This window comes from Eschscholzia californica, unplaced genomic scaffold (assembly GCF_041429995.1).
Source record: "Eschscholzia californica isolate CP2 unplaced genomic scaffold, dmEscCali1.0.p SCAF_194, whole genome shotgun sequence".
Lineage (NCBI taxonomy): Eukaryota > Viridiplantae > Streptophyta > Magnoliopsida > Ranunculales > Papaveraceae > Eschscholzia > Eschscholzia californica.
This window is the reverse complement of record NW_028238303.1, coordinates 15,001-25,000: the sequence shown is the minus strand read 5'-3', so window position 1 is coordinate 25,000 and position 10,000 is coordinate 15,001. Positions and strand designations below refer to the sequence as shown.

At 37.7% G+C, this 10,000-nt stretch overlaps 1 protein-coding gene across 1 annotated transcript in view; it reads right to left on the bottom strand.

Annotated features, from left to right (window-relative positions):
* Positions 1 to 7,718: 7,718 nt before the first annotated feature.
* The window catches only part of LOC147560741 (photosystem II CP47 reaction center protein), a 9,033-nt gene continuing 6,751 nt past the window's right edge, over positions 7,719 to 10,000 (bottom strand). Inside the window, exons 1-2 of the mRNA XM_086657462.1 lie at positions 9,357 to 10,000; positions 7,719 to 8,566 (exon numbers count right to left, since the gene is read on the bottom strand). The exon at positions 9,357 to 10,000 is cut by the window's right edge and continues 6,751 nt beyond it. The gene's annotated coding sequence lies outside the window, so the exon portion shown is untranslated. The remainder of the gene's footprint in view (positions 8,567 to 9,356) is intronic.

Sequence of the window (10,000 nt, the reverse complement as noted above, 5' to 3'; positions counted from 1 at the left end):
GAAAAGCTCAACATGAAGGGGGAAAAGGAAATAATAGTAACTTGGTCCCGGGCATCTACCATTATACCCACAATGATCGGCCATACAATTGCTATTCATAATGGAAAAGAGCATTTGCCCATTTATATAACAGATCGTATGGTGGGTCACAAATTGGGAGAATTTGCACCTACTCTTAATTTCCGGGGACATGCGAGAAACGATAATAGATCTCGTCGTTAATGTTAATAAAGTGAATATAGGTGCTCATCGTTTATTGGTGAGAGGTGAACCTTATGATAAAGAGGGACCCGGATGTAGAAGTATACGCTTTAGGCCAACATATATGTATGTCTGCTCACAAAGCACGAAGGGTAATTGATCAGATTCGTGGGCGTTCCTACGAGGAAACACTTATGATACTAGAACTCATGCCTTATCGAGCATGTTATCCCATTTTTAAATTGGTTTATTCCGCAGCAGCAAATGCTAGTCACAATATGGGTTTCAACGAAACAGATTTAATCATTAGTCAAGCCGAAGTCAACGAGGGTACTATCGTGAAAAAGTTAAAAACCTCGAGCTCGAGGACGTAGTTATCCGATAAAAAGACCCACCTGTCATATAACTATTGTATTGAAAGATATATCTAAAGATCAAGAATATTATATATGGTTAAGAAAATATGGATGGGTATATATTGATAAATATACAGATGTTAGAGAGAGGTATCTATGTATGAAAGAGCACGATAGACTGCTATTAGAGGAGAAATGGGCTAATGATGTTATAGAGAGGTATCGATGTATGATAGAGCAGAAGGGACTGAAATGGGCTAATGGAGAAAGCGAGGATGTATGGGACAAAAAATAAATCCACTTGGTTTCAGACTTGGTACAACCCAAAGGCATCATTCCCTTTGGTTTGCACAACCAAAAAATTATTCCGACGGCCTCCAGGAAGATAAAAAAATACGGGATTGTATCAAGAATTATGTACAAAAAAATATGAGACTATCTTCGGGTGTCGAGGGAATTGCACGTATAGAGATTCAAAAAAGGATCGATCTGATCCAGGTCATAATCTATATGGGATTCCCAAAATGGTTAATAGAGGGTAAACCACGAGGAATCGAAGAATTACAGATCAATGTACAAAAAGGGTTTAATTCTGTGAACCGAAAACTCAACATTGCTATCACAAGAATTGCAAAACCTTATGGGCACCCTAATATTCTTGCAGAATTTATAGCCGGACAATTAAAAAATAGAGTTTCATTTCGAAAGGCAATGAAAAAAGCTATTGAATTAACTGAGCAAGCAGATACAAAAGGAATTCAAGTACAAATTGCAGGACGTCTCGACGGAAAAGAAATTGCACGCACCGAATGGATCCGAGAAGGTAGGGTTCCCCTACAAACCATTCGAGCTAAAATTGATTATTGTTCGTATACAGTTCGAACTATTTATGGGGTATTAGGCATCAAAATTTGGATATTTGCAGACGCGGAATAATAGTCCCTTCTTTTACTTTGACTTTCCGTTCTATCCAGCGGTGGACCAAAAAAAATGACAAACTCTTTCATTCTTTTTCCATTCAATCAACAATGATCAATTCCAATTCTTATAATTCTTAATTCTATTCTTTTAATTCTATAGGGTTGAATAAAAATTCGATTGACCCTTTTTTGGTATAATTGCTATGCTTAGTGTGTGACTCGTCGGTTTTTATTTAGGTTTAGGTTAAGATTAAAAAACAACGGACAGCCCTATGAACTAATAACCAGCTCATTTTCATTTCTTCGTATTATCTGGATCCAAAGAAGCAGTCACTATATGATGTATCGATCATATCGTTGGAGCAACTGAAATCTTTTTACATAAAATAAAAATAAATCTGATTATGGGTTGTTAAGCGAAAAAAAAAAAGAAAAGGATGTGGATAAATGGAAGGGTGAGAGAAAGAGAGAAAGAGAATATCAATGATATATGATTCCAATATGTATGGTCTATGAATTATCTCATACAAAGGCAGTGTAATAAAGCATCACTATGGATTGGATTCGGCCATAATTATAATTACATAATTAAATGAATCCGGTTCATAGGAAAAATAATAAAGAGCATCGAGTCAATAAAGACTGAGTAGATTGACTCAGGAATAACAAATTTAATTAGGAGCTCCATTGCAGAGTTCAGGCCTAGCCATTAATCAAGAAGTGATGGGAACGACGGAACCTGTGACTGCAGAAGATTCTATTGAAAACGAATCCTAATGATTCATTGGGTGGGATGGCGGAAAGAACCAGGAATCAATTCATTTAGAGGTCATGGGCTGACCTGACCCTACGTATGAAAGAGATATTGAAAGAGTCCATATTCGCCCGCGAAAGCCTTATTGGATTGCTAAGTTTTGAGGGATTCAATAAGGGTCAAAATAAAGATTCGTTATAGTTCTAAAAAATCGATTTTCATAAAAATATATGTCTAGTTGTATATAAATCCAAGACATTAAAATTTTTACGTGACAGATTCGATCTCAAAAAATCCCATGATTCAGTGTATTATTAATTCACTACATATTTGTAATAGTAATGAATCGTTTCATTCGCGAGGAGCTGGATGAGAAGAAACTCTCATGTCCGGTTCTGCAGTAGAGATGGCATTGAGAAACAACCATCAACTATAACCCCAAAAGAACCAGATTCCGTAAACAACATAGAGGAAGAATGAAGGGAATATCTTATCGAGGCAATCATATTAGTTTCGGTAGATATGCTCTTCAGGCACTTGAACCCGCTTGGATCACATCTAGACAAATAGAAGCAGGGAGACGAGCAATGACACGATATGCGCGTCGTGGTGGAAAAATATGGGTACGTCTATTTCCAGACAAGCCTGTTACAGTAAGACCTACGGAAACGCGTATGGGTTCGGGGAAAGGATCTCCCGAATATTGGGTATCGGTCGTTAAACCGGGTCGAATACTTTATGAAATGGGTGGAGTATCAGAAATTGTAGCCAGAGAAGCTATTTCAATCGCTGCGTCCAAAATGCCTATACGAACCCAATTCCTTATTGCGGAATAGGGATGTGCAACCAAAGGAAAGGGGTTTTTGTGATAAAAAACAACCGCAGATTTTTGTTTCTGGACAAACAATATTTCTTTTTTTCCTTTGCCCTTTCTTTGCATTGAAAGAAAAGATAAAAAAAAAATGATATGATTCAACCTCAGACCCATTTAAATGTAGCGGACAACAGCGGGGCTCGAGAATTGATGTGTATTCGAATCATAGGAGCTAGTAATCGCCGTTATGCTCATATTGGTGACGTTATTGTTGCTGTAATCAAAGAAGCAGTGCCCAATATGCCTCTAGAAAGATCAGAGGTGATCAGAGCTGTAATTGTACGTACATGTAAAGAACTTAAACGTGACAACGGTATGATAATACGATATGATGACAATGCTGCAGTTGTCATTGATCAAGAAGGAAATCCAAAAGGAACTCGAGTTTTTGGTGCGATAGCTCGGGAATTGAGACAGTTGAATTTTACTAAAATAGTCTCATTAGCCCCCGAGGTATTATAAATACTAATAGACGAGACCATAATATAGTAGGTCTCGGAAATAGATTAAATTAATTTAGTAGATTGTGTATCACGTATATCCCTTAAGAATTCATAAAAAAAAAAAAGAGCATGTTGATTATATCAAAACTCGGAGGCACCGATAATTATAGTTCATCATGGGTAGGGACACTATTGCCGACATAATAACTTCTATACGAAATGCTGACATGGATAAAAAAGGAACGGTTCGAATAGCATCTACTAATATCACCGAAAGCATTGTGAAAATACTTCTACGAGAAGGCTTTATCGAAAACGTGAGAAAACATCGAGAAAGCAACAAATATTTTTTGGTTTCAACCCTGCGACATAGAAGAAATAGAAAAGGACCATATAGAACTATTTTAAAACGTATCAGCCGGCCCGGTCTACGAATCTATTCTAACTATCAACGAATCCCTAGGATTTTAGGAGGAATGGGGATTGTAATTCTTTCTACTTCTCGAGGTATAATGACAGACCGAGAGGCTCGACTAGAAGGAATCGGAGGAGAAATTTTGTGTTATATATGGTGACCCTTCTAGTATCCGAATTGACTCGGTAACTTCCTATTTGTGAAAAAAAATAAATAAAAAAAAAGAGGAAGGGCTGGTTGTCTAATATCACTCCTCCTCCATTAGTTGATACTTCAAGGGGGTTACCTGGAATGAAAGAACAAAAATTGACTCATGAAGGTTTAATTACTGAATCACTTCCCAATGGTATGTTCCGGGTTCGTTTAGATAATGAAGATCTGATTCTAGGTTATGTCTCAGGAAAGATCCGACGTAGTTTTATACGGATACTACCAGGAGATAGAGTCAAAATCGAAGTAAGTCGTTATGATTCAACCCGGGGACGTATAATTTATAGACTCCGCAACAAAGATTCGAATGATTAGGTGTCTTTTTCAACATGACTTTCGTGGGGATACAACTCGAGGTTCAAAATTTCAAGAGACTTATTTTCTTCCAAGGAGTAGATTCGGAATTAAGGTAAGGAATGACAAATATGAAAATAAGGGCCTCCGTTCGTAAAATTTGTGAAAAATGTCGACTGATCCGTAGGCGGGGACGAATTATAGTAATTTGTTCCAACCCGAGACATAAACAGAGACAAGGATAATCCTTTTAAAAAAGGACTCGCTAAAGGACCAAATGTACAAATTAAATAAAGGATCTGTTTTAACCTGAAATGGATATATCCGTATATCTCTGACTCATATTTATGAGATGATAAAATATGGCAAAACCTATACCAAGAGGTGGTTCACGTAGGAATGGGCGTATTGGTTCACGTAAGAATGGACGTAGAATACCAAAAGGTGTTATTCATGTTCAAGCAAGTTTCAACAATACCATTGTAACGGTTACAGATGTACGGGGTCGGGTAGTTTCTTGGTCCTCCGCCGGGACGTGTGGATTCAGGGGCACAAGAAGAGGGACACCGTTTGCTGCTCAAACCGCGGCAGGAAATGCTATTCGTACAGTAGTAGATCAGGGTATGCAACGAGCAGAAGTCATGATAAAAGGTCCTGGTCTCGGAAGAGATGCAGCATTACGAGCCATTCGTAGAAGTGGTATACTCTTAAGTTTTGTACGGGACGTAACCCCTATGCCACATAATGGATGTAGACCCCCTAAAAAAAGACGTGTGTAGAAATAAGAATTGAACAGATTTCAAGAGAAATAAATGATTCAATGATCTGATCAAATAACTATGCTTCGAGAGGAAGTAGCAGTATCTACTCGGACACTACAGTGGAAGTGTGTTGAATCAAGAGCAGACAGTAAGCGCCTTTATTATGGCCGTTTTATTCTGTCTCCGCTTATGAGAGGTCAAGCCGATACAATAGGCATCGCGATGCGAAGGGCTTTGCTTGGAGAAATAGAAGGAACATGTATCACACGTGCAAAATCTGAGAAGATACCACATGAATATTCTACCATAGTAGGTATTGAAGAATCCGTACATGAAATTTTAATGAATTTGAAAGAAATTGTATTGAGAAGTAATCTGTATGGAACTCACGACGCATCCATTTGCGTCAAGGGTCCTGGATACGTAACTGCTCAAGACATCATCTCACCGCCTTCTGTGGAAATCGTTGATACTACACAGCATATAGCTAGCCTAACGGAACCTATCGATTTGTGTATTGGATTACAAATCGAAAGGAATCGCGGATATCGTATGAAAACACCAAATAACGCCCAAGGTGAAAGTTTTCCTATAGATGCTGTATTCATGCCTGTTCGAAATGCGAATCATAGTATTCATTCTTATGGGAATGGAAATGAAAAACAAGAAATACTTTTTCTAGAAATCTGGACGAATGGAAGTTTAACTCCTAAAGAAGCACTTCACGAAGCCTCCCGTAATTTGATTGATTTATTTATACCTTTTCTACATGCGGAAGAGCAGGACATACATTTAGAGGACAATCAAAACAGGGTTACTATACCCTTTTTTACCTTTCATGATAGATTGGATAAACTAAGGAAAAACAAAAAAGAAATAGCATTGAAATGTATTTTTATTGACCAATCAGAATTGCCTCCCAGGATCTATAATTGCCTCAAAAGGTCCAATATATATACATTATTGGACCTTTTGAATAAGAGTCAAGAAGATCTTATGAAAATTGAGCATTTTCGCATAGAAGAGGTAAAACAGATATTAGACATTCTACAAAAGCATTTCGCAATTAATTTACCGAAGAATCAGTTTTCATTTTTAAATACATTGGAATGATTTCTTCTTTTTTTTATAAAAAAAGAAGAAAATGAAATTGGTTTTGAATCTTCAGCACGATCCGTATATTCGGGATAGATCTAGAATTCCATTGAATAGATGTATCTAGGGAATAGTCGCTTCAAAGTGAATCCTCCCTAGATACATACGTCGTGGTTTTTTATTTCTATTTCACGGTTGAGTTAATTTGAAAAAGACCTAAAGTTAGAGATTTATCAATAGGTAATGTTGCTCCAATACCCAACCAAAGGGCTACTGCGGTACCAATCAAAAAGACGGTTGTAGCTACTGGACGACGAAATGGGTTTTGGAATTTATTAACATTCTCCAAAAAGGGTACTGTCAATAATCCCGCTGGTACTGAAACCATTAAAAGAACCCCCAATAACTTATTTGGTACTGTACGGAGTATTTGAAATACGGGAAAGAAATACCATTCGGGTAATATTTCCAAAGGAGTTGCAAATGGATCCGCAGGTTCGCCAATCATTGACGGTTCTAGAACTGCTAAACCTACATTACATGCAATAGTACCTAGAATTACTACTGGAAAAATATATAAAAGATCGTTGGGCCATGCGGGTTCTCCATAATAATTATGACCCATTCCTTTCGCCAATTTAGCTCTTAATACAGGATCATTCAAGTCAGGTTTCTTTGTTATTGGGATAGGCGAATTCGTATGGATCCATCCCCCGAAGGAACCGGACATGATAATTTTTCATCATCCGGCTCGAGCAAGAATCACAGGAATCAAATAGATCCATAGAAAATCTATATGTCAGCCATACCCACACATATATGACTCTATGTAAGAAAAGATTTACCGGATACAATTTTCCGGAGTTGCAACTACGCATTGCAAAGAATTTAGTTCTTACAGGTAAATGCTCAATACCCAAGTAGGCTTACAAATTTGATCATGATCAAATGCATTTTGGGTCGTCTCATACCTTGCGATTGTGTTTCGCCCCAACATCTCTCGAGTCTTCTTACATACAACATACAAAGGATTTACTTGTTACTAATATAGTCTAGCCTCTATTCTTCTTTAGATCCCTTGTTTCACTCCGATAGTATCATAGATCGTAATCGATGCAAAGGAAATGAATGCATTTCCATACTATTAAGTAAGTGGAATAGATAGAACATAATCTGGATCTTGCCACATCACTTATTCTACTGGATCTTACGGAGCCTGTTGATGCACGACATGATTCGGCTCTGATCATAGAAAAAATTCTCCTCGAGCGAACCAGCCTATCCTCGGTATGGGGCTTACGTGGTGGTTGGAACAGAGACACATTTGGTTGTAAATTCCAATGTGGCGGATAAAATCATATATCTGCACGGGCCAATCAATAGTTCAAGTCACACACTCCCATAATCCATTTTCTCTTCGGAGAATCCACTTCAACTATTCATATCAAATAAATAATATAATATTGCGAAGTTGAAGGTAAATATCCAAATAAATGTCTTATTTTTTTTTTTTTTATAATCCATATTTCTAGCAATGAAATACTATTGTTCCTCCCCAAAATGATATATGATTGATTACAAATATCTATGATCTGTCTTCTCTATAAAGGACCAGAAATACCTTGCTTGCGTATCATTGGGAAATGCATTAACATAAATACGGCAGTAAGCAGAGGTAATACAAAAGTGTGTAAACTATAAAAACGAGTCAAGGTAGATTGACCCACACTAGCACTTCCGCGTAATAACTCGACCAAGGGTGATCCTATTACAGGAATAGCGTCAGGTACGCCTGTCACGATTTTTACTGCCCAATAACCAATTTGGTCCCGAGGTAAGGAATAACCAGTTACACCAAAAGATGCGGTCAATACAGCCAGAACCACACCCGTAACCCAAGTCAATTCGCGAGGTTTTTTAAATCCACCGGTGAGATACACACGAAATACGTGCAGGATCATCATTAAGACCATCATACTTGCCGACCATCGATGAACTGATCGTATTAACCAACCAAAGTTAGCTTCAGTCATTATATATTGAACCGAGGCAAAAGCCTCGGTAACGGTCGGACGGTAGTAAAAAGTCATAGCAAACCCCGTAGCTACTTGTACTAAAAAACAAGTAAGCGTAATCCCTCCTAGACAATAAAATATGTTGACATGAGGGGGAACATATTTACTAGTTATATCATCTGCAATCGCCTGAATCTCGAGACGCTCTTCGAACCAATCATATACTTTATTGAGATAGGTAAACCAAGGGGACTCCCCCTCTTAGAACCGTATATGAGAATTTCATCTCGTACAGCTCAAGCGGAAACACCCAAATACTGGTTGCAACGGATATGTAATAGAAAGTTTGAAACTTCTTATCCCCGATTCAACCTTCTCTCTGAAGATACAAAGGGCCAAAAACCCTGAAGTTCTTCTTTGTGATGATAATGCCAAAATCTCAAGTCGGCTCATTCGTCTTTATCTTGATCGTTACAGGCCTCTTGAATCTTCTCTTTCCCTATTTTTTATTTATTTTGATTTGGTATTTTGTTTTTCTTTGTGTGTAATGTAGATTTACTTTTTTTATTATTGATATGATAGGAATTCTCTTGTTGAGACCCTATGAATCGATTGAAACCTCAGATTCATACTAGAACCACGATGATTCAATAGAGCCCCCAAGCCCAGCCCAAAGGTTCTCTGAGTAAGAACCGTTTGATCATCACTTATTCAATGAATAGATGTAATGACTAAAAATCCAGAGAAACATTTGTCCTTTGTTCAAAATCCCGCTTATGCTTATATTTTGAACAAAGAAAAAACCTTCGATTTAGAATTATAACTCTTTGTTTTTTGAGTCCGGTCGCGAGGTCTGAATAGTAGGTATGAATCATAGTGCAAATATTTCTTGATCTATTCCACGGATTCCGTGCTCCAGATATTCGAATGAATATCCGACGAGGTAGAGAACCATCTCTATCGAGATGACAGACCCATTCTCTGTACTATCAATAGGATCAATTATAACAAGTCACACACTCATATTCCGGAAATACCGAAACAAAGGAATTCCACGGTCGAACTACCAGAATGCCCTAGAAATACGAGTCCTAAGTAATTCATTTTTGATTGAAAAACCAGGACTTCATGGTTCTTATGGGCCTAATTCATTGAAATTCCGTCCAGTAAAACGGAAGAATTATAAATTTCCAAAATAATACATAGGAATACCGCAAATAAAGCCATTGCGACACCCATCAAAGGGGTAGTTCCCCATCCAGGAGCTACTTTACCATATTCCGAATTCAATGGTTTCAATAAAGCCCCTACCGTTGTTTGTCTTGGACCAGATCTAGAACTACCCTCAACAGTTTGTGTAGCCATAAATACTATTGCATTGGTTGATATCTGTTGACTTTGTATACCATTCCGTTGTAAATAAACGATCTTATCATAGATCCATTGTGGTCTTGAAATTATATAATAATGGAAACAGCAACCCTAGTCGCCATCTTTATATCTGGTTCACTTGTAAGTTTTACCGGGTACGCCTTATATACCGCTTTTGGGCAACCCTCTCAACAACTAAGGGATCCATTCGAGGAACACGGGGACTAGTTGAAGTAATGAGCCTCCCTATAGGGAGGCTCATTACTTCAATTGAGATAATAAAAAATCATT